This window comes from Hypanus sabinus, chromosome 8 (assembly GCF_030144855.1).
Source record: "Hypanus sabinus isolate sHypSab1 chromosome 8, sHypSab1.hap1, whole genome shotgun sequence".
NCBI lineage: Eukaryota > Metazoa > Chordata > Chondrichthyes > Myliobatiformes > Dasyatidae > Hypanus > Hypanus sabinus.
Window position 1 is genome coordinate 115585740 of NC_082713.1, and position 25403 is coordinate 115611142.

Consider the following 25403-nt stretch of genomic DNA (forward strand, 5'->3'; position numbering starts at 1 on the left):
CTCTAAAGATTTCCTATCCGTGTACGTCCGTATCCCTCTAAACCTTTCCTATCCATGTACCTGTCCGTATCCCTCTAAACCTTTCCTATCCGTGTACCTGTCCGTATCCCGGTAAACCTTTCCTATCCGTGTACCTGTCCATATCCCTCTAAACCTTTCATATCCGTGTACCTGTCCACATCCCTCTTAACCTTTCCTATCCGTGTATCTGTCCGTATCCATCTAAACCTTTCCAATCCGTGTACCTGTCCGTATCCATCTAAACGCTTCCTATCCGTGTACCTGTCCGTATCCCTCTAAACCGTTCCTATCCGTGTACCTGTCCGTATCCCTCTAAATCCTTCCTATCCGTGTACATGTCCATATCACTCTAATCCTTTCCTATCCGTGTACCTGTCGGTATTCCTCTAAACCATTCCTATTCGTGTACTTGTCCATATCCCTCTAAACCTTTCCTATCCGTGTACCTGTCCATAATCCTCTCCTGTCCGTGTACCTGTCCATATCCCTCTAAACCTTTCCTATCCAGTTACCTGTCCATATCCCTCTAAACCTTTCATATCCGTTTACCTGTCCATATTCGTCTCCTATCCGTGTACCTGTCCATATCCCTCTCCTATCCGTGTACCTGTCCGTATCCCTCTAAACCTTTCCTATCCGTGTACCTGTCCGTCTCCCTCTAAAACTTTCCTATCCGTGCACCTGTCCGTATCCCTCTAAACCATTCCTCACCGTGTACCTGTCCGTATACTTCTAAACCTTTCCTATGCGTGTACCTGTCCGTATCACTCTAAACCTTTCCTATCCGTGTACCTGTCCGTATCACTCTACACCGTTCCTCTCAGTGTACCTGTCCGTATCCCTCTAAAACATTCCTATCCGTGAACCTGTCCGTATCCCTCTAAACATTTCCTATCCGTGTACCTGTCCGTATCCCTCTAAACCGTTCCTACCCGTTTACCTGTCCGTATCCCTCTAAACCCTTCCGGTCTGTGTACCTGTCCGTATCCCTCTAAACCTTTCCTATCCGTGTACCTGTCCATATCCCTCTAAACCTTTCCTATTCGTGTACCTGTCCATATCCCTCTAAAGATTTCCTATCCGTGTAGGTCCGTATCCCTCTCAACCTTTCCTATCCATGTACCTGTCCGTATCCCTCTAAACCTTTCCTATCCGTGTACCTGTCCGTATCCCCCTAAACCTTTCCTATCCGTGTACCTGTCCATATCCCTCTAAACCTTTCCTATCCGTGTACCTGTCCACATCTCTCTTAACCTTTCCTATCCGTGTACCTGTCCGTATCCCTCTAAACCTTTCCAATCCGTGTACCTGTCCGTATCCCTCTAAACGCTTCCTATCCGTGTACCTGTCCGTATCCCTCTAAACCGTTCCTATCCGTGTACCTGTCCGTATCCCTCTAAATCCTTCCTATCCGTGTACATGTCCATATCACTCTAAACCTTTCCTATCCGTGTACCTGTCGGTATTCCTCTAAACCATTACTATTCGTGAACCTGTCCATATCCCTCTAAACCTTTCCTATCCGTGTACCTGTCCATAATCCTCTCCTGTCCGTGTACCTGTCCATATCCCTCTAAACCTTTCCTATCCAGTTACCTGTCCATATCCCTCTAAACCTTTCCTATCCGTTTACCTGTCCATATTCGTCTCCTATCCGTGTACCTGTCCATATCCCTCTCCTATCCGTGTACCTGTCCGTATCCCTCTAAACCTTTCCTATCAGTGTACCTGTCCGTATCCCTCTAAAACTTTCCTATCCGTGTACCTGTCCGTATCCCTCTAAACCATTCCTGACCGTGTACCTGTCCGTATACTTCTAAACCTTTCCTATCCGTGTACCTGTCCGTATCCCTCTGTACCTTTCCTATCCGTGTACCTGTCCGTATCCCTCTAAACCCTTCCTATCCGTTTACCTGTCCGTATCCCTCTAAACCCTTCCGGTCTGTGTAACTGTCCGTATCCCTCTAAACCTTTCCTAACCGTGTACCTGTCCATATCCCTCTAAACCTTTCCTATCCGTGCACCTGTCCGTATCCCTCTAAACCTTTACTATTCGTGTACCTGTCCATATCCCTCTAAAGATTTCCTATCCGTGTACGTCCGTATCCCTCTAAACCTTTCCTATCCATGTACCTGTCCGTATCCCTCTAAACCTTTCCTATCCGTGTACCTGTCCGTATCCCGGTAAACCTTTCCTATCCGTGTACCTGTCCATATCCCTCTAAACCTTTCATATCCGTGTACCTGTCCACATCCCTCTTAACCTTTCCTATCCGTGTATCTGTCCGTATCCATCTAAACCTTTCCAATCCGTGTACCTGTCCGTATCCATCTAAACGCTTCCTATCCGTGTACCTGTCCGTATCGCTCTAAACCGTTCCTATCCGTGTACCTGTCCGTATCCCTCTAAATCCTTCCTATCCGTGTACATGTCCATATCACTCTAATCCTTTCCTATCCGTGTACCTGTCGGTATTCCTCTAAACCATTCCTATTCGTGTACTTGTCCATATCCCTCTAAACCTTTCCTATCCGTGTACCTGTCCATAATCCTCTCCTGTTCGTGTACCTGTCCATATCCCTCTAAACCTTTCCTATCCAGTTACCTGTCCATATCCCTCTAAACCTTTCATATCCGTTTACCTGTCCATATTCGTCTCCTATCCGTGTACCTGTCCATATCCCTCTCCTATCCGTGTACCTGTCCGTATCCCTCTAAACCTTTCCTATCCGTGTACCTGTCCGTCTCCCTCTAAAACTTTCCTATCCGTGTACCTGTCCGTATCCCTCTAAACCATTCCTGACCGTGTACCTGTCCGTATACTTCTAAACCTTTCCTATGCGTGTAGCTGTCCGTATCACTCTAAACCTTTCCTATCCGTGTACCTGTCCGTATCACTCTACACCGTTCCTCTCAGTGTACCTGTCCGTATCCCTCTAAAACATTCCTATCCGTGAACCTGTCCGTATCCCTCTAAACATTTCCTATCCGTGTACCTGTCCGTATCCCTCTAAACCGTTCCTACCCGTTTACCTGTCCGTATCCCTCTAAACCCTTCCGGTCTGTGTACCTGTCCGTATCCCTCTAAACCTTTCCTATCCGTGTACCTGTCCATATCCCTCTAAACCTTTCCTATTCGTGTACCTGTCCATATCCCTCTAAAGATTTCCTATCCGTGTACGTCCGTATCACTCTCAACCTTTCCTATCCATGTACCTGTCCGTATCCCTCTAAACCTTTCCTATCCGTGTACCTGTCCGTATCCCTCTAAACCTTTCCAATCCGTGTACCTGTCCGTATCCCTCTAAACGCTTCCTATCCGTGTACCTGTCCGTATCCCTCTAAACCGTTCCTATCCGTGTACCTGTCCGTATCCCTCTAAATCCTTCCTATCCGTGTACATGTCCATATCACTCTAAACCTTTCCTATCCGTGTACCTGTCGGTATTCCTCTAAACCATTACTATTCGTGAACCTGTCCATATCCCTCTAAACCTTTCCTATCCGTGTACCTGTCCATAATCCTCTCCTGTCCGTGTAGCTGTCCATATCCCTCTAAACCTTTCCTATCCAGTTACCTGTCCATATCCCTCTAAACCTTTCCTATCCGTTTACCTGTCCATATTCGTCTCCTATCCGTGTACCTGTCCATATCCCTCTCCTATCCGTGTACCTGTCCGTATCCCTCTAAACCTTTCCTATCAGTGTACCTGTCCGTATCCCTCTAAAACTTTCCTATCCGTGTACCTGTCCGTATCCCTCTAAACCATTCCTGACCGTGTACCTGTCCGTATACTTCTAAACCTTTCCTATCCGTGTACCTGTCCGTATCCCTCTGTACCTTTCCTATCCGTGTACCTGTCCGTATCCCTCTAAACCTTTCCTATCCGGGCTCCTGTCCGTATCCCGCTAAACCCTTCCTATCCGTGTAACTGTACGAATCCCTCTAAACCTTTCCCATCCGTGTACCTGTCCGTATCCCTCTAAACATTTCCTATACTTGTACCTCTCCGTATCCCTCTAAACATTTCCTATCCGTGTACCTGTCCGTATCCCTATAAAACCTTCCTATCCGTTTACCTGTCCGTATCCCTCTAAACCCTTCCGGTCTGTGTAACTGTCCGTATCCCTCTAAACCTTTCCTATCCGTGTAACTGTCCGTATCCCTCTAAACCTTTCCTAACCGTGTACCTGTCCATATCCCTCTAAACCTTTCCTATCCGTGCACCTGTCCGTATCCCTCTAAACCTTTCCTATTCGTGTACCTGTCCATATCCCTCTAAAGATTTCCTATCCGTGTACGTCCGTATCCCTCTAAACCTTTCCTATCCATGTACCTGTCCGTATCCCTCTAAACCTTTCCTATCCGTGTACCTGTCCGTATCCCGGTAAACCTTTCCTATCCGTGTACCTGTCCATATCCCTCTAAACCTTTCATATCCGTGTACCTGTCCGTATCCCTCTAAACCATTCCTGACCGTGTACCTGTCCGTATACTTCTAAACCTTTCCTATCCGTGTACCTGTCCGTATCCCTCTGTACCTTTCCTATCCGTGTACCTGTCCGTATCCCTCTAAACCTTTCCTATCCGGGCTCCTGTCCGTATCCCGCTAAACCCTTCCTATCCGTGTAACTGTACGAATCCCTCTAAACCTTTCCCATCCGTGTACCTGTCCGTATCCCTCTAAACATTTCCTATACTTGTACCTCTCCGTATCCCTCTAAACATTTCCTATCCGTGTACCTGTCCGTATCCCTATAAACCCTTCCTATCCGTTTACCTGTCCCTATCCCTCTAAACCCTTCCGGTCTGTGTAACTGTCCGTATCCCTCTAAACCTTTCCTATCCGTGTAACTGTCCGTATCCCTCTAAACCTTTCCTAACCGTGTACCTGTCCATATCCCTCTAAACCTTTCCTATCCGTGCACCTGTCCGTATCCCTCTAAACCTTTCCTATTCGTGTACCTGTCCATATCCCTCTAAAGATTTCCTATCCGTGTACGTCCGTATCCCTCTAAACCTTTCCTATCCATGTACCTGTCCGTATCCCTCTAAACCTTTCCTATCCGTGTACCTGTCCGTATCCCGGTAAACCTTTCCTATCCGTGTACCTGTCCATATCCCTCTAAACCATTCATATCCGTGTACCTGTCCACATCCCTCTTAACCTTTCCTATTCGTGTATCTGTCCGTATCCATCTAAACCTTTCCAATCCGTGTACCTGTCCGTATCCCTCTAAACGCTTCCTATCCGTGTACCTGTCCGTATCCCTCTAAACCGTTCCTATCCGTGTACCTGTCCGTATCCCTCTAAATCCTTCCTATCCGTGTACATGTCCATATCACTCTAATCCTTTCCTATCCGTGTACCTGTCGGTATTCCTCTAAACCATTCCTATTCGTGTACTTGTCCATATCCCTCTAAACCTTTCCTATCCGTGTACCCGTCCATAATCCTCTCCTGTCCGTGTACCTGTCCATATCCCTCTAAACCTTTCCTATCCAGTTACCTGTCCATATCCCTCTAAACCTTTCATATCCGTTTACCTGTCCATATTCGTCTCCTATCCGTGTACCTGTCCATATCCCTCTCCTACCCGTGTACCTGTCCGTATCCCACTAAACCTTTCCTATCCGTGTACCTGTCCGTCTCCCTCTAAAACTTTCCTATCCGTGTACCTGTCCGTATCCCTCTAAACCATTCCTGACCGTGTACCTGTCCGTATACTTCTAAACCTTTCCTATGCGTGTACCTGTCCGTATCACTCTAAACCTTTCCTATCCGAGTACCTGTCCGTATCACTCTACACCGTTCCTCTACGTGTACCTGTCCGTATCCCTCTACACCATTCCTATCCGTGAACCTGTCCGTATCCCTCTAAACATTTCCTATCCGTGTACCTGTCCGTATCCCTCTAAACCGTTCCTACCCGTTTACCTGTCCATATCCCTCTAAACCCTTCCGGTCTGTGTACCTGTCCGTATCCCTCTAAACCTTTCCTATCCGTGTACGTCCGTATCCCTCTAATCCTTTCCTATCCATGTACCTGTCCGTATCCCTCTAAACCTTTCCTATCCGTGTACCTCTCCGTATCCCCCTAAACCTTTCCAATCCGTGTACCTGTCCATATCCCTCTAAACCTTTCCTATCCGTGTACCTGTCCACATCTCTCTTAACCTTTCCTATCCGTGTACCTGTCCGTATCCCTCTAAACCTTTCCAATCCGTGTACCTGTCCGTATCCCTCTAAACGCTTCCTATCCGTGTACCTGTCCGTATCCCTCTAAACCGTTCCTATCCGTGTACCTGTCCGTATCCCTCTAAATCCTTCCTATCCGTGTACATGTCCATATCACTCTAAACCTTTCCTATCCGTGTACCTGTCGGTATTCCTCTAAACCATTACTATTCGTGTACCTGTCCATATCCCTATAAACCTTTCCTATCAGTGTACCTGTCCATAATCCTCTCCTGTCCGTGTACCTGTCCATATCCCTCTAAACCTTTCCTATCCAGTTACCTGTCCATATCCCTCTAAACCTTTCCTATCCGTTTACCTGTCCATATTCGTCTCCTATCCGTGTACCTGTCCATATCCCTCTCCTATCCGTGTACCTGTCCGTATCCCTCTAAACCTTTCCTATCCGTGTACCTGTCCGTATCCCTCTAAAACTTTCCTATCCGTGTACCTGTCCGTATCCCTCTAAACCATTCCTGACCGTGTACCTGTCGGTATACTTCTAAACCTTTCCTATCCGTGTACCTGTCCGTATCACTCTAAACCTTTCCTATCCGTGTACCTGTCCGTATCACTCTACACCGTTCCTCTCCGTGTACCTGTCCGTATCCCTCTAAACCATTCCTATCCGTGAACCTGTCCGTATCCCTCTAAACATTTCCTATCCGTGTACCTGTCCGTATCCCTCTAAACCGTTCCTATCCGTTTACCTGTCCGTATCCCTCTAAACCCTTCCGGTCTGTGTACCTGTCCGTATCCCTCTAAACCTTTCCTATCCGTGTACCTGTCCATATCCCTCTAAACCTTTCCTATCCGTGTACCTGTCCGTATCCCTCTAAACCTTTCCTATCCGTGTACCTGTCCATATCCCTCAAAGGATTTCCTGTCCGTGTACCTGTCCGTATCCCTCTAAACCTTTCCTATCCGTGTACCTGTCCGTATCCCTCTAAACCTTTCCTATCCGTGTTCATGTCCCTATCCCAATAAACCTTTCCTATCCGTGTACCTGTCCATATCCCATAAACCTTTCCTATCCGTGTACCTGTCCGTATCCCTCTAAACCTTTCCTATCCGTGTATCTGTCCATATCCCTCTAAACCTTTCCTATCCGTGTACCTGTCCATATCCCTCTAAACCTTTCCAATCCGTGTACTTGTCGGTATTGCTCTAAACCATTGCTATCCGTATACCTGTCCTTATCCCTCTAAACCTTTCCTATCCGTGTACCTGTCCATAACCCTCTCCTAACCGTGTACCTGTCTGTATCCCTCTAAACCTTTCCTATCCGTGCTCCTGTCCGTATCCCGCTAAACCCTTCCTATCCGTGTCACTGTACGTATCCCTCTAAACCTTTCCCATCCGTGTACCTGTCCGTATCCCTCTAAACCTTTCCTATCCGTGTACCTGTCCGTATCCCTCTAAACCTTTCCTATCCGTGTACGTCCGTATCCCTCTAAACCTTTCCTATCCATGTACCTGTCCGTATCCCTCTAAACCTTTACTATCCGTGTACCTGTCCGTCTCCCCCTAAACCTTTCCTATCCGTGTACCTGTCCATATCCCTCTAAACCTTTCCTATCCGTGTACCTGTCCATATCCCTCTTAACCTTTCCTATCCGTGTACCTATCCGTATCCCTCTAAACCTTTCCAATCCGTGTACCTGTCCGTATCCCTCTAAACCCTTCCTATCCGTGTCCATGTCCATATCCCTGTAAACCCTTCCTATCCGTGTACATGTCCGTATCCCTCTAAACCGTTCCTATCCGTGTACCTGTCCGCATCCCTCTAAATCCTTCCTATCCGTGTACATGTCCATATCACTCTAAACCTTTCCTATCCGTGTACCTGTCGGTATTCCTCTAAACCATTCCTATTTGTGTACCTGTCCATATCCCTCTAAACCTTTCCTATCGGTGTACCTGTCCATAATCCTCTCCTGTCCGTGTACCTGTCCATATCCCTCTAAAACTTTCCTATCCGTTTACCTATCCATATCCCTCTAAACCTTTCCTATCCGTTTACCTGTCCATATTCGTCTCCTATCCGTGTACCTGTCCGTATCCCTCCACACCGTTCCTGTCCGTGTACCTGTCCGTATCCCTCTAAACCTTTCCTATCCGTGTACCTGTCCGTATCCCTCTAAAGCTTTCCTATTAGTGTACCTGTCCGTATCCCTCTAAAACTTTCCTATCCGTGTACCTGTCCTTATCCCTCTACACCCTTCCGATCCATGTACCTGTCCATACCCCACCAAACCTATCCTATCCGTGTACCTGTCCGTATCCCTCTAAACCTTTCCTATCCGTGTACATGTCCCTATCCCTCTAAACCTTTCCTATCCGTGTACCTGTCCATATCCCTCTGAACCTTTCCTATCCGTGTACCTGTCCATATCCCTCTAAAACTTTCCTATCCGTGTATCTGTCCATATCCCTCTAAACCTTTCCTATCCGCGTACCTGTCCACATCCCTCTAAACCTTTCCTATCCGTGAACCTGTCCGTATCCCTCTAAACCCTTCCTATCCGTGTACATGTCCATATCCCTCTAATGCTTTCCTATCCGTGTACCTGTCCGTATCCCTGTAAAACCTTCCTATCCGTGTACCTGTCCATATCACTCTGAACCCTTCATATCCGTGTACGTCTCCGTATCCCTCTAAACCTTTCCTATCCGTGTACCTGTCCATATCCCTCTAAACGCTTCCTTTTTGTGTACCTGTCCGTATCCCTCTAAACCTTTCCTATCCGTGTACCTGGCCGTATCCCTCTAAACCTTTCCTATCCGTGTACCTGTCCATATCCCTCTAAACCTTTCCTATCCGAGTACCTGTCCGTATCCCTCTAATCCTTTCCTGTCCGTGTACCTGTCCGTATCCTTCAAAACATTTCCTCTCCGTGTACCTGTCCGTATCCCTCTAAACCGTTCCTGTCCGTGTACCTGTCCGTATCCCTTTAAACCTTTCCTATCCATGTACCTGTCCGTATCCCTCTAAAGCTTTCCTATCCGTGTACCTGTCCGTATCCCTCTAAACCTTTCCTATCCGTGTACCTGTACATATCCCTCTAAACCTTTCCTATCCGTGTACCTGTCCATATCCCTCTAATCCTTTCCAGTCCGTGTACCTGTCCGTATCCCTCTAAACCTTTCCTATCCGTGTATCTGTCCATATCCCTCTAAACCTTTCCTATCCGTGTACCTGTCCATATCCCTCTAAACCTTTCCTATCCGTGTACTTGTCGGTATTGCTCTAAACCATTCCTATCCGTGTACCTGTCCTTATCCCTCTAAACCTTTCCTATCTGTGTACCTGTCCATAACCCTCTCCTAACCGTGTACCTGTCCATATCCCTGTAAACCTTTCCTATCCGTTAACCTGTCCATATCCCTCTAAACCTTTCCTATCCGTTTACCTGTCCATATCCCGTTCCTATCCGTGTAACTGTCCATATCCCTCTCAACCTTTTCTATCCGTGTACCTGTCCATATCCCTCTAAACCTTTCCTATCCGTGTACCTGTCCGTATCCCTCTAAACCCTTCCTATCCGTGTACATGTCCATATCCCTCTAAAGCTTTCCTATCCGTGTACCTGTCCGTATCCCTGTAAACCCTTCCTATCCGTGTACCTGTCCGTATCCCTCTAAACCTTTCCTATCCATGTAACTGTCCGTATCCCTCTAAAGCTTTCCTATCCGTGTACCTGTCCGTATCCCTCTAAACCTTTCCTATCCGTGTACCTGTCCATATCCCTCTAACCCTTTCCTATCCGTGTACCTGTCCATATCCCTCTAACCCTTTCCTATCCGTGTACCTGTCCGTATCCCTCTAAACCTTTCCTATCTGTGTACCTGTCCATAACCCTCTCCTAACCGTGTACCTGTCCATATCCCTGTAAACCTTTCCTATCCGTTAACCTGTCCATGTCCCTCTCAACCTTTTCTATCCGTGTACCTGTCCATATCCCTCTAAACCTTTCCTATCCGTGTACCTGTCCGTATCCCTCTAAACCCTTCCTATCCGTGTACATGTCCATATCCCTCTAAACCTTTCCTATCCGTGTACCTGTCCATATCCCTCTTAACCTTTCCTATCCGTGTACCTGTCCGTATCCCTCTAAACCTTTCCAATCCGTGTACCTGTCCGTATCCCTCTAAACGCTTCCTATTCATTTACCTGTCCGTATCCCTCTAAACCCTTCCTATCCGTGTACCTGTCCGTATCCCTCTAAACCCTTCCTATCCGTGTACATGTCCATATCCCTGTAAACCCTTCCTATCCGTGTACATGTCCGTATCCCTCTAAACCGTTCCTATCCGTGTACCTGTCCGTGTCCCTCTAAATCCTTCCTATCCGTGTACATGTCCATATCACTCTAAACCTTTCCTATCCGTGTACCTGTCGGTATTCCTCTAAACCATTCCTATTCGTGTACCTGTCCATATCCCTCTAAACCTTTCCTATCCGTGTACCTGTCCATAATCCTCTCCTGTCCGTGTACCTGTCCATATCCCTCTAAACCTTTCCTATCCGTTTACCTGTCCATATCCCTCTAAACCTTTCCTATCCGTTTACCTGTCCATATTCGTCTCCTATCCGTGCACCTGTCCATATCCCTCTCCTATCCGTGCACCTGTCCGTATCCCTCTAAACCTTTCCTATCCGTGTACCTGTCCGTATCCCTCTAAAACTTTCCTATCCGTGTACCTGTCCGTATCCCTCTAAACCTTTCCTGACCGTGTACCTGTCCGTATACTTCTAAACATTTCCTATCCGTGTACCTGTCCGTATCCCTCTACACCGATCCTGTCCGTGTACCTGCCCGTATCCCTCTAAACCTTTCCTATCCGTGTACCTGTCCGTATCCCTCTAAACCTTTCCTATCCGTGTTCATGTCCCTATCCCTCTAAACCTTTCCTATCCGTGTACCTGTCCATATCCCATAAACCTTTCCTATCCATGTACCTGTCCGTATCCCTCTAAAGCTTTCCTATCCGTGTACCTGTCCGTATCCCTCTAAACCTTTCCTATCCGTGTACCTGTACATATCCCTCTAAACCTTTCCTATCCGTGTACCTGTCCATATCCCTCTAATCCTTTCCAGTCCGTGTACCTGTCCGTATCCCTCTAAACCTTTCCTATCCGTGTATCTGTCCATATCCCTCTAAACCTTTCCTATCCGTGTACCTGTCCATATCCCTCTAAACCTTTCCTATCCGTGTACTTGTCGGTATTGCTCTAAACCATTCCTATCCGTGTACCTGTCCTTATCCCTCTAAACCTTTCCTATCTGTGTACCTGTCCATAACCCTCTCCTAACCGTGTACCTGTCCATATCCCTGTAAACCTTTCCTATCCGTTAACCTGTCCATATCCCTCTAAACCTTTCCTATCCGTTTACCTGTCCATATCCCGTTCCTATCCGTGTAACTGTCCATATCCCTCTCAACCTTTTCTATCCGTGTACCTGTCCATATCCCTCTAAACCTTTCCTATCCGTGTACCTGTCCGTATCCCTCTAAACCCTTCCTATCCGTGTACATGTCCATATCCCTCTAAAGCTTTCCTATCCGTGTACCTGTCCGTATCCCTGTAAACCCTTCCTATCCGTGTACCTGTCCGTATCCCTCTAAACCTTTCCTATCCATGTAACTGTCCGTATCCCTCTAAAGCTTTCCTATCCGTGTACCTGTCCGTATCCCTCTAAACCTTTCCTATCCGTGTACCTGTCCATATCCCTCTAACCCTTTCCTATCCGTGTACCTGTCCATATCCCTCTAACCCTTTCCTATCCGTGTACCTGTCCGTATCCCTCTAAACCTTTCCTATCTGTGTACCTGTCCATAACCCTCTCCTAACCGTGTACCTGTCCATATCCCTGTAAACCTTTCCTATCCGTTAACCTGTCCATGTCCCTCTCAACCTTTTCTATCCGTGTACCTGTCCATATCCCTCTAAACCTTTCCTATCCGTGTACCTGTCCGTATCCCTCTAAACCCTTCCTATCCGTGTACATGTCCATATCCCTCTAAACCTTTCCTATCCGTGTACCTGTCCATATCCCTCTTAACCTTTCCTATCCGTGTACCTGTCCGTATCCCTCTAAACCTTTCCAATCCGTGTACCTGTCCGTATCCCTCTAAACGCTTCCTATTCATTTACCTGTCCGTATCCCTCTAAACCCTTCCTATCCGTGTACCTGTCCGTATCCCTCTAAACCCTTCCTATCCGTGTACATGTCCATATCCCTGTAAACCCTTCCTATCCGTGTACATGTCCGTATCCCTCTAAACCGTTCCTATCCGTGTACCTGTCCGTGTCCCTCTAAATCCTTCCTATCCGTGTACATGTCCATATCACTCTAAACCTTTCCTATCCGTGTACCTGTCGGTATTCCTCTAAACCATTCCTATTCGTGTACCTGTCCATATCCCTCTAAACCTTTCCTATCCGTGTACCTGTCCATAATCCTCTCCTGTCCGTGTACCTGTCCATATCCCTCTAAACCTTTCCTATCCGTTTACCTGTCCATATCCCTCTAAACCTTTCCTATCCGTTTACCTGTCCATATTCGTCTCCTATCCGTGCACCTGTCCATATCCCTCTCCTATCCGTGCACCTGTCCATATCCCTCTAAACCTTTCCTATCCGTGTACCTGTCCGTATCCCTCTAAAACTTTCCTATCCGTGTACCTGTCCGTATCCCTCTAAACCTTTCCTGACCGTGTACCTGTCCGTATACTTCTAAACATTTCCTATCCGTGTACCTGTCCGTATCCCTCTACACCGTTCCTGTCCGTGTACCTGCCCGTATCCCTCTAAACCTTTCCTATCCGTGTACCTGTCCGTATCCCTCTAAACCTTTCCTATCCGTGTTCATGTCCCTATCCCTCTAAACCTTTCCTATCCGTGTACCTGTCCATATCCCATAATCCTTTCCTATCCATGTACCTGTCCCTATCCCTCTAAACCTTTCCTATCCGTGTATCTGTCCATATCCCTATGAACCTTTCCTATCCGTGTACCTGTGCATATCCCTCTAAACCTTTCCTATCCGTGTACTTGTCGGTATTGCTCTAAACCATTCCTATCCGTTAACCTGTCCATATCCCTCTACACCTTTCCTATCCGTTTACCTGTCCATATCCCTTTCCTATCCGTGTAACTGTCCATATCCCTCTCAACCTTTTCTATCCGTGTACCTGTCCATATCCCTCTAAACCTTTCCTATCCGTGTACCTGTCCGTCTCCCTCTAAATCCTTCCTATCCGTGTACATGTCCATATCCCTCTAAACCTTTCCTATCCGTGTACCTGTCCGTATCCCTCTAAACTCTTCCTATCCGTGTACATGTCCATATCAGTCTGAACCCTTCATATCCGTGTACGTGTCCGTATCCCTCAAAACCTTTCCTATCCGTGTACCTGTCCATATCCCTCTAAACGCTTCCTATTTGTGTACCTGTCCGTATCCCTCTAAACCTTTCCTATCCGTGTACCTGTCCGTATCCCTCCAAACATTTCCTATCCGTGTACCTGTCCATATCCCTCTAAACCTTTCCTATCCGTGTACCTGTCCGTATCCCTCTAAACCTTTCCTATCCGTGTACCTGTCCATATCCCTCTGAACCTTTCCTATCCGATTACCTGTCCAAATCCCTCTAAACCTTTCCTATCCGTGTATCTGTACATATCCCTCTAAACCTTTCCTATCCGTGTACCTGTCCATATCCCTCTAAACCTTTCCTATCCGTGTACTTGTCGATATTGCTCTAAACCATTCCTATCCGTGTACCTGTCCTTATCCCTCTAAACCTTTCCTATCTGTGTACCTGTACATAACCCTCTCCTAACCGTGTACCTGTCCATATCCCTGTAAACCTTTCCTATCCGTTAACCTGTCCATATCCCTCTAAACCTTTCCTATCCGTTTACCTGTCCATATCCCTTTCCTATCCGTGTAACTGTCCATATCCCTCTCAACCTTTTCTATCCGTGTACCTGTCCATATCCCTCTAAACCTTTCCTATCCGTGTACCTGTCCGTATCCCTCTAAACCCTTCCTATCCGTGTACATGTCCATATCCCTCTAAAGCTTTCCTATCCGTGTACCTGTCCGTATCCCTGTAAACCCTTCCTATCCATGTACCTGTCCGTATCCCTCTAAACCTTTCCTATCCGTGTACCTGTCCGTATCCCTCTAAACTCTTCCTATCCGTGTACATGTCCATATCACTCTGAACCCTTCATATCCGTGTACGTGTCCGTATCCCTCAAAACCTTTCCTATCCGTGTACCTGTCCATATCCCTCTAAACGCTTCCTATTTGTGTACCTGTCCGTATCCCTCTAAACCTTTCCTATCCGTGTACCTGTCCGTATCCCTCCAAACATTTCCTATCCGTGTACCTGTCCATATCCCTCTAAACCTTTCCTATCCGTGTACCTGTCCGTATCCCTCTAAATCTTTCCTATCCGTGTACCTGTCCATATCCCTCTGAACCTTTCCTATCCGATTACCTGTCCAAATCCCTCTAAACCTGTCCTATCCGTGTACCTGTCCGTATCCCTCTAAACTCTTCCTATCCGTGTACATGTCCATATCACTCTGAACCCTTCATATCCGTGTACGTGTCCGTATCCCTCAAAACCTTTCCTATCCGTGTACCTGTCCATATCCCTCTAAACGCTTCCTATTTGTGTACCTGTCCGTATCCCTCTAAACCTTTCCTATCCGTGTACCTGTCCGTATCCCTCCAAACATTTCCTATCCGTGTACCTGTCCATATCCCTCTAAACCTTTCCTATCCGTGTACCTGTCCGTATCCCTCTAAATCTTTCCTATCCGTGTACCTGTCCATATCCCTCTGAACCTTTCCTATCCGATTACCTGTCCAAATCCCTCTAAACCTGTCCTATCCGTGTATCTGTACATATCCCTCTAAACCTTTCCTATCCGTGTACCTGTCCATATCCCTCTAAACCTTTCCTATCCGTGTACTTGTCGGTATTGCTCTAAACCATTCCTATCCGTGTACCTGTCCTTATCCCTCTAAACCTTTCCTATCTGTGTACCTGTCCATAACCCTCTCCTAACCGTGTACCTGTCCATATCCCTGTAAACCTTTCCTATCCGTTAACCTGTCCATATCCCTCTAAACCTTTCCTATCCGTTTACCTGTCCATATCCCTTTCCTATCCGTGTAACTGTCCATATCCCTCTCAACCTTTTCTATCCGTGTACCTGTCCATATCCCTCTAAACCTTTCCTATCCGTGTACCTGTCCGTATCCCTCTAAACCCTTCCTATCCGTGTACATGTCCATATCCCTCTAAAGCTTTCCTATCCGTGTACCTGTCCGTATCCCTGTAAACCCTTCCTATCCATGTACCTGTCCGTATCCCTCTAAACCTTTCCTATCCATGTAACTGTCCGTATCACTCTAAAGCCTTCCTATCCGTGTACCTGTCCGTATCCCTCTAAACCTTTCCTATCCGTGTACCTGTCCATAACCCTCTCCTAACCGTGTACCTGTCTGTATCCCTCTAAACCTTTCCTATCCGTGCTCCTGTCCGTATCCCGCTAAACCCTTCCTATCCGTGTCACTGTACGTATCCCTCTAAACCTTTCCCATCCGTGTACCTGTCCGTATCCCTCTAAACCTTTCCTATCCGTGTACCTGTCCGTATCCCTCTAAACCTTTCCTATCCGTGTACGTCCGTATCCCTCTAAACCTTTCCTATCCATGTACCTGTCCGTATCCCTCTAAACCTTTACTATCCGTGTACCTGTCCGTCTCCCCCTAAACCTTTCCTATCCGTGTACCTGTCCATATCCCTCTAAACCTTTCCTATCCGTGTACCTGTCCATATCCCTCTTAACCTTTCCTATCCGTGTACCTATCCGTATCCCTCTAAACCTTTCCAATCCGTGTACCTGTCCGTATCCCTCTAAACCCTTCCTATCCGTGTCCATGTCCATATCCCTGTAAACCCTTCCTATCCGTGTACATGTCCGTATCCCTCTAAACCGTTCCTATCCGTGTACCTGTCCGCATCCCTCTAAATCCTTCCTATCCGTGTACATGTCCATATCACTCTAAACCTTTCCTATCCGTGTACCTGTCGGTATTCCTCTAAACCATTCCTATTTGTGTACCTGTCCATATCCCTCTAAACCTTTCCTATCGGTGTACCTGTCCATAATCCTCTCCTGTCCGTGTACCTGTCCATATCCCTCTAAAACTTTCCTATCCGTTTACCTATCCATATCCCTCTAAACCTTTCCTATCCGTTTACCTGTCCATATTCGTCTCCTATCCGTGCACCTGTCCATATCGATCTCCTATCCGTGTACCTGTCCGTATCCCTCCACACCGTTCCTGTCCGTGTACCTGTCCGTATCCCTCTAAACCTTTCCTATCCGTGTACCTGTCCGTATCCCTCTAAAGCTTTCCTATTAGTGTACCTGTCCGTATCCCTCTAAAACTTTCCTATCCGTGTACCTGTCCTTATCCCTCTACACCCTTCCGATCCATGTACCTGTCCGTACCCCAACAAACCTATCCTATCCGTGTACCTGTCCGTATCCCTCTAAACCTTTCCTATCCGTGTACATGTCCCTATCCCTCTAAACCTTTCCTATCCGTGTACCTGTCCATATCCCTCTGAACCTTTCCTATCCGTGTACCTGTCCATATCCCTCTAAAACTTTCCTATCCGTGTATCTGTCCATATCCCTCTAAACCTTTCCTATCCGTGTACCTGTCCACATCCCTCTAAACCTTTCCTATCCGTGAACCTGTCCGTATCCCTCTAAACCCTTCCTATCCGTGTACATGTCCATATCCCTCTAATGCTTTCCTATCCGTGTACCTGTCCGTATCCCTGTAAAACCTTCCTATCCGTGTACCTGTCCATATCACTCTGAACCCTTCATATCCGTGTACGTCTCCGTATCCCTCTAAACCTTTCCTATCCGTGTACCTGTCCATATCCCTCTAAACGCTTCCTTTTTGTGTACCTGTCCGTATCCCTCTAAACCTTTCCTATCCGTGTACCTGGCCGTATCCCTCTAAACCTTTCCTATCCGTGTACCTGTCCATATCCCTCTAAACCTTTCCTATCCGAGTACCTGTCCGTATCCCTCTAATCCTTTCCTGTCCGTGTACCTGTCCGTCTCCTTCAAAACATTTCCTCTCCGTGTACCTGTCCGTATCCCTCTAAACCGTTCCTGTCCGTGTACCTGTCCGTATCCCTCTAAACCTTTCCTATCCATGTACCTGTCCGTATCCCTCTAAAGCTTTCCTATCCGTGTACCTGTCCGTATCCCTCTAAACCTTTCCTATCCGTGTACCTGTACATATCCCTCTAAACCTTTCCTATCCGTGTACCTGTCCATATCCCTCTAATCCTTTCCAGTCCGTGTACCTGTCCGTATCCCTCTAAACCTTTCCTATCCGTGTATCTGTCCATATCCCTCTAAACCTTTCCTATCCGTGTACCTGTCCATATCCCTCTAAACCTTTCCTATCCGTGTACTTGTCGGTATTGCTCTAAACCATTCCTATCCGTGTACCTGTCCTTATCCCTCTAAACCTTTCCTATCTGTGTACCTGTCCATAACCCTCTCCTAACCGTGTACCTGTCCATATCCCTGTAAACCTTTCCTATCCGTTAACCTGTCCATATCCCTCTAAACCTTTCCTATCCGTTTACCTGTCCATATCCCGTTCCTATCCGTGTAACTGTCCATATCCCTCTCAACCTTTTCTATCCGTGTACCTGTCCATATCCCTCTAAACCTTTCCTATCCGTGTACCTGTCCGTATCCCTCTAAACCCTTCCTATCCGTGTACATGTCCATATCCCTCTAAAGCTTTCCTATCCGTGTACCTGTCCGTATCCCTGTAAACCCTTCCTATCCGTGTACCTGTCCGTATCCCTCTAAACCTTTCCTATCCATGTAACTGTCCGTATCCCTCTAAAGCTTTCCTATCCGTGTACCTGTCCGTATCCCTCTAAACCTTTCCTATCCGTGTACCTGTCCATATCCCTCTAACCCTTTCCTATCCGTGTACCTGTCCATATCCCTCTAACCCTTTCCTATCCGTGTACCTGTCCGTATCCCTCTAAACCTTTCCTATCTGTGTACCTGTCCATAACCCTCTCCTAACCGTGTACCTGTCCATATCCCTGTAAACCTTTCCTATCCGTTAACCTGTCCATGTCCCTCTCAACCTTTTCTATCCGGGTACCTGTCCATATCCCTCTAAACCTTTCCTATCCGTGTACCTGTCCGTATCCCTCTAAACCCTTCCTATCCGTGTACATGTCCATATCCCTCTAAACCTTTCCTATCCGTGTACCTGTCCATATCCCTCTTAACCTTTCCTATCCGTGTACCTGTCCGTATCCCTCTAAACCTTTCCAATCCGTGTACCTGTCCGTATCCCTCTAAACGCTTCCTATTCATTTACCTGTCCGTATCCCTCTAAACCCTTCCTATCCGTGTACCTGTCCGTATCCCTCTAAACCCTTCCTATCCGTGTACATGTCCATATCCCTGTAAACCCTTCCTATCCGTGTACATGTCCGTATCCCTCTAAACCGTTCCTATCCGTGTACCTGTCCGTGTCCCTCTAAATCCTTCCTATCCGTGTACATGTCCATATCACTCTAAACCTTTCCTATCCGTGTACCTGTCGGTATTCCTCTAAACCATTCCTATTCGTGTACCTGTCCATATCCCTCTAAACCTTTCCTATCCGAGTACCTGTCCATAATCCTCTCCTGTCCGTGTACCTGTCCATATCCCTCTAAACCTTTCCTATCCGTTTACCTGTCCATATCCCTCTAAACCTTTCCTATCCGTTTACCTGTCCATATTCGTCTCCTATCCGTGCACCTGTCCATATCCCTCTCCTATCCGTGCACCTGTCCGTATCCCTCTAAACCTTTCCTATCCGTGTACCTGTCCGTATCCCTCTAAACCTTTCCTATCCGTGTACCTGTCCGTATCCCTCTACACCGTTCCTGTCCGTGTACCTGCCCGTATCCCTCTAAACCTTTCCTATCCGTGTACCTGTCCGTATCCCTCTAAACCTTTCCTATCCGTGTTCATGTCCCTATCCCTCTAAACCTTTCCTATCCGTGTACCTGTCCATATCCCATAATCCTTTCCTATCCATGTACCTGTCCCTATCCCTCTAAACCTTTCCTATCCGTGTGTCTGTCCATATCCCTATGAACCTTTCCTATCCGTGTACCTGTGCATATCCCTCTAAACCTTTCCTATCCGTGTACTTGTCGGTATTGCTCTAAACCATTCCTATCCGTTAACCTGTCCATATCCCTCTACACCTTTCCTATCCGTTTACCTGTCCATATCCCTTTCCTATCCGTGTAACTGTCCATATCCCTCTCAACCTTTTCTATCCGTGTACCTGTCCATATCCCTCTAAACCTTTCCTATCCGTGTACCTGTCCGTCTCCCTCTAAATCCTTCCTATCCGTGTACATGTCCATATCCCTCTAAACCTTTCCTATCCGTGTACCTGTCCGTATCCCTCTAAACTCTTCCTATCCGTGTACATGTCCATATCACTCTGAACCCTTCATATCCGTGTACGTGTCCGTATCCCTCAAAACCTTTCCTATCCGTGTACCTGTCCATATCCCTCTAAACGCTTCCTATTTGTGTACCTGTCCGTATCCCTCTAAACCTTTCCTATCCGTGTACCTGTCCGTATCCCTCCAAACATTTCCTATCCGTGTACCTGTCCATATCCCTCTAAACCTTTCCTATCCGTGTACCTGTCCGTATCCCTCTAAACCTTTCCTATCCGTGTACCTGTCCATATCCCTCTGAACCTTTCCTATCCGATTACCTGTCCAAATCCCTCTAAACCTTTCCTATCCGTGTATCTGTACATATCCCTCTAAACCTTTCCTATCCGTGTACCTTTCCATATCCCTCTAAACCTTTCCTATCCGTGTACTTGTCGGTATTGCTCTAAACCATTCCTATCCGTGTACCTGTCCTTATCCCTCTAAACCATTCCTATCCGTGTACCTGTACATATCCCTCTAAACCTTTCCTATCCGTTAACCTGTCCATATCCCTCTAAACCTTTCCTATCCGTTTACCTGTCCATATCCCTTTCCTATCCGTGTAACTGTCCATATCCCTCTCAACCTTTTCTATCCGTGTACCTGTCCATATCCCTCTAAACCTTTCCTATCCGTGTACCTGTCCGTATCCCTCTAAACCCTTCCTATCCGTGTACATGTCCATATCCCTCTAAAGCTTTCCTATCCGTGTACCTGTCCGTATCCCTGTAAACCCTTCCTATCCATGTACCTGTCCGTATCCCTCTAAACCTTTCCTATCCATGTAACTGTCCGTATCACTCTAAAGCCTTCCTATCCGTGTACCTGTCCGTATCCCTCTAAACCTTTCCTATCCGTGTACCTGTCCATATCCCTCTAACCCTTTCCTATCCGTGTACCTGTCCATATCCCTCTAACCCTTTCCTATCCGTGTACCTGTCCGTATCCCTCTAAACCTTTCCTATCTGTGTACCTGTCCATAACCCTCTCCTAACCGTGTACCTGTCCATATCCCTGTAAACCTTTCCTATCCGTTAACCTGTCCATGTCCCTCTCAACCTTTTCTATCCGGGTACCTGTCCATATCCCTCTAAACCTTTCCTATCCGTGTACCTGTCCGTATCCCTCTAAACCCTTCCTATCCGTGTACATGTCCATATCCCTCTTAACCTTTCCTATCCGTGTACCTGTCCGTATCCCTCTAAACCTTTCCAATCCGTGTACCTGTCCGTATCCCTCTAAACGCTTCCTATTCATTTACCTGTCCGTATCCCTCTAAACCCTTCCTATCCGTGTACCTGTCCGTATCCCTCTAAACCCTTCCTATCCGTGTACATGTCCATATCCCTGTAAAGCCTTCCTATCCGTGTACATCTCCGTAACCCTCTAAACCGTTCCTATCCGTGTACCTGTCCGTGTCCCTCTAAATCCTTCCTATCCGTGTACATGTCCATATCACTCTAAACCTTTCCTATCCGTGTACCTGTCGGTATTCCTCTAAACCATTCCTATTCGTGTACCTGTCCATATCCCTCTAAACCTTTCCTATCCGTGTACCTGTCCATAATCCCCTCCTGTCCGTGTACCTGTCCATATCCCTCTAAACCTTTCCTATCCGTTTACCTGTCCATATCCCTCTAAACCTTTCCTATCCGTTTACCTGTCCATATTCGTCTCCTATCCGTGCACCTGTCCATATCCCTCTCCTATCCGTGTACCTGTCCGTATCCCTCTAAACCTTTCCTATCCGTGTACCTGTCCGTATCCCTCTAAAACTTTCCTATCCGTGTACCTGTCCGTATCCCTCTAAACCTTTCCTGACCGTGTACCTGTCCGTATACTTCTAAACCTTTCCTATCCGTGTACCTGTCCGTATTCCTCTACACCGTTCCTATCCGTGTACCTGTCCGTATCCCTCTAAACCTTTCCTATCCGTGTTCATGTCCCTATCCCTCTAAACCTTTCCTATCCGTGTACCTGTCCATATCCCTCTAAACCTTTCCTATCCATGTACCTGTCCGTATCCCTCTAAACCCTTCCTATCCGTGTACATGTCCATATCCCTCTAAAGTTTTCCTATCCGTGTACCTGTCCGTATCCCTGTAAACCCTTCCTATCCGTGTACCTGTCCGTATCCCTCTAAACCTTTCCTATCCATGTAACTGTCCGTATCCCTCTAAAGCTTTCCTATCCGTGTACCTGCCCGTATCCCTCTAAACCTTTCCTATCCGTGTACCTGTCCATATCCCTCTAACCCTTTCCTATCCGTGTACCTGTCCATATCCCTCTAACCCTTTCCTATCCATGTACCTGTCCGTATCCCTCTAAACATTTCCTATCTGTGTACCTGTCCATAACCCTCTCCTAACCGTGTACCTGTCCATATCGCTGTAAACCTTTCCTATCCGTTAACCTGTCCATGTCCCTCTCAACCTTTTCTATCCGTGTACCTGTCCATATCCCTCTAAACCTTTCCTATCCGTGTACCTGTCCGTATCCCTCTAAACCCTTCCTATCCGTGTACATGTCCATATCCCTCTAAACCTTTCCTATCCGTGTACCTGTCCATATCCCTCTTAACCTTTCCTATCCGTGTACCTGTCCGTATCCCTCTAAACCTTTCCAATCCGTGTACCTGTCCGTATCCCTCTAAACGCTTCCTATTCATTTACCTGTCCGTATCCCTCTAAACCCTTCCTATCCGTGTACCTGTCCGTATCCCTCTAAACCCTTCCTATCCGTGTACATGTCCATATCCCTGTAAACCCTTCCTATCCGTGTACATGTCCGTATCCCTCTAAACCGTTCCTATCCGTGTACCTGTCCGTGTCCCTCTAAATCCTTCCTATCCGTGTACATGTCCATATCACTCTAAACCTTTCCTATCCGTGTACCTGTCGGTATTCCTCTAAACCATTCCTATTCGTGTACCTGTCCATATCCCTCTAAACCTTTCCTATCCGTGTACCTGTCCATAATCCTCTCCTGTCCGTGTACCTGTCCATATCCCTCTAAACCTTTCCTATCCGTTTACCTGTCCATATCCCTCTAAACCTTTCCTATCCGTTTACCTGTCCATATTCGTCTCCTATCCGTGCACCTGTCCATATCCCTCTCCTATCCGTGCACCTGTCCGTATCCCTCTAAACCTTTCCTATCCGTGTACCTGTCCGTATCCCTCTAAAACTTTCCTATACGTGTACCTGTCCGTATCCCTCTAAACCTTTCCTGACCGTGTACCTGTCCGTATACTTCTAAACCTTTCCTATCCGTGTACCTGTCCGTATTCCTCTACACCATTCCTGTCCGTGTACCTGCCCGTATCCCTCTAAACCTTTCCTATCCGTGTACCTGTCCGTATCCCTCTAAACCTTTCCTATCCGTGTTCATGTCCCTATCACTCTAAACCTTTCCTATCCGTGTACCTGTCCATATCCCATAAACCTTTCCTATCCATGTACCTGTCCGTATCCCTCTAAACCTTTCCTATCCGTGTATCTGTCCATATCCCTCTAAACCTTTCCTATCCGTTTACCTGTCCATATCCCTCTAAACCTTTCCTATCCGTTTACCTGTCCATATTCGTCTCCTATCCGTGCACCTGTCCATATCCCTCTCCTATCCGTGTACCTGTCCGTATCCCTCTAAACCTTTCCTATCCGTGTACCTGTCCGTATCCCTCTAAAACTTTCCTATCCGTGTACCTGTCCGTATCCCTCTAACCCTTTCCTGAACGTGTACCTGTCCGTATACTTCTAAACCTTTCCTATCCGTGTACCTGTCCGTATTCCTCTACACCATTCCTGTCCGTGTACCTGCCCGTATCCCTCTAAACCTTTCCTATCCGTGTACCTGTCCGTATCCCTCTAAACCTTTCCTATCCGTGTTCATGTCCCTATCACTCTAAACCTTTCCTATCCGTGTACCTGTCCATATCCCATAAACCTTTCCTATCCATGTACCTGTCCGTATCCCTCTAAACCTTTCCTATCCGTGTATCTGTCCATATCCCTCTAAACCTTTCCTATCCGTGTACCTGTCCATATCCCTCTAAACCTTTCCTATCCGTGTACTTGTCGGTATTGCTCTAAACCATTCCTATCCGTTAACCTGTCCATATCCCTCTACACCTTTCCTATCCGTTTACCTGTCCATATCCCTTTCCTATCCGTGTAACTGTCCATATCCCTCTCAACCTTTTCTATCCGTGTACCTGTCCATATCCCTCTAAACCTTTCCTATCCGTGTACCTGTCCGTCTCCCTCTAAATCCTTCCTATCCGTGTACGTGTCCGTATCCCTCTAAACCTTTCCTATCCGTGTACCTGTCCGTATCCCTCTAAACCCTTCCTATCCGTGTACATGTCCATATCACTCTGAACCCTTCATATCCGTGTACGTGTCCGTATCCCTCAAAACCTTTCCTATCCGTGTACCTGTCCATATCCCACTAAACGCTTCCTATTTGTGTACCTGTCCGTATCCCTCTAAACCTTTCCTATCCGTGTACCTGTCCGTATCCCTCCAAACCTTTCCTATCCGTGTACCTGTCCATATCCCTCTAAACCTTTCCTATCCGTGTACCTGTCCGTATCCCTCTAATCCTTTCCTGTCCGTGTACCTGTCCGTATCCTTCTAAACCATTCCTATCCGTGTACCTGTCCGTATCCCTCTAAACCGTTCCTGTCCGTGTACCTGTCCGTATCCCTCTAAACCTTTCCTATCCATGTACCTGTCCGTATCCCTCTAAAGCTTTCTTATCCGTGTACCTGTCCGTATCCCTCTAAACCTTTCCTATCCGTGCACCTGTCCATATCCCTCTAAACCTTTCCTATCCGTGTACCTGTCCGTATCCCTCTAATCCTTTCCTGTCCGTGTACCTGTCCGTATCACTCTAAACCTTTCCAATCCGTGTACCTGTCCGTATCCCTCTAAACGCTTCCTATCCATGTACCTGTCCGTATCCCTCTAAACCCGTCCTATCCGTGTTCCTGTCCGTATCCCTCTAAACCGTTCCTATCCGTGTTCCTGTCCGTATCCCCCTAAACCTTTCCTATCCGTGTACCTGTCCGTATCCCTCTAAACCCTTCCTATCCGTGTACATGTCCATATCACTCTGAACCCTTCATATCCGTGTACGTGTCCATATCCCTCAAAACCTTTCCTATCCGTGTACCTGTCCATATCCCACTAAACGCTTCCTATTTGTGTACCTGTCCGTATCCCTCTAAACCTTTCCTATCCGTGTACCTGTCCGTATCCCTCCAAACCTTTCCTATCCGTGTACCTGTCCATATCCCTCTAAACCTTTCCTATCCGTGTACCTGTCCGTATCCCTCTAATCCTTTCCTGTCCGTGTACCTGTCCGTATCCTTCTAAACCATTCCTATCCGTGTACCTGTCCGTATCCCTCTAAACCGTTCCTGTCCGTGTACCTGTCCGTATCCCTCTAAACCTTTCCTATCCATGTACCTGTCCGTATCCCTCTAAAGCTTTCCTATCCGTGTACCTGTCCGTATCCCTCTAAACCTTTCCT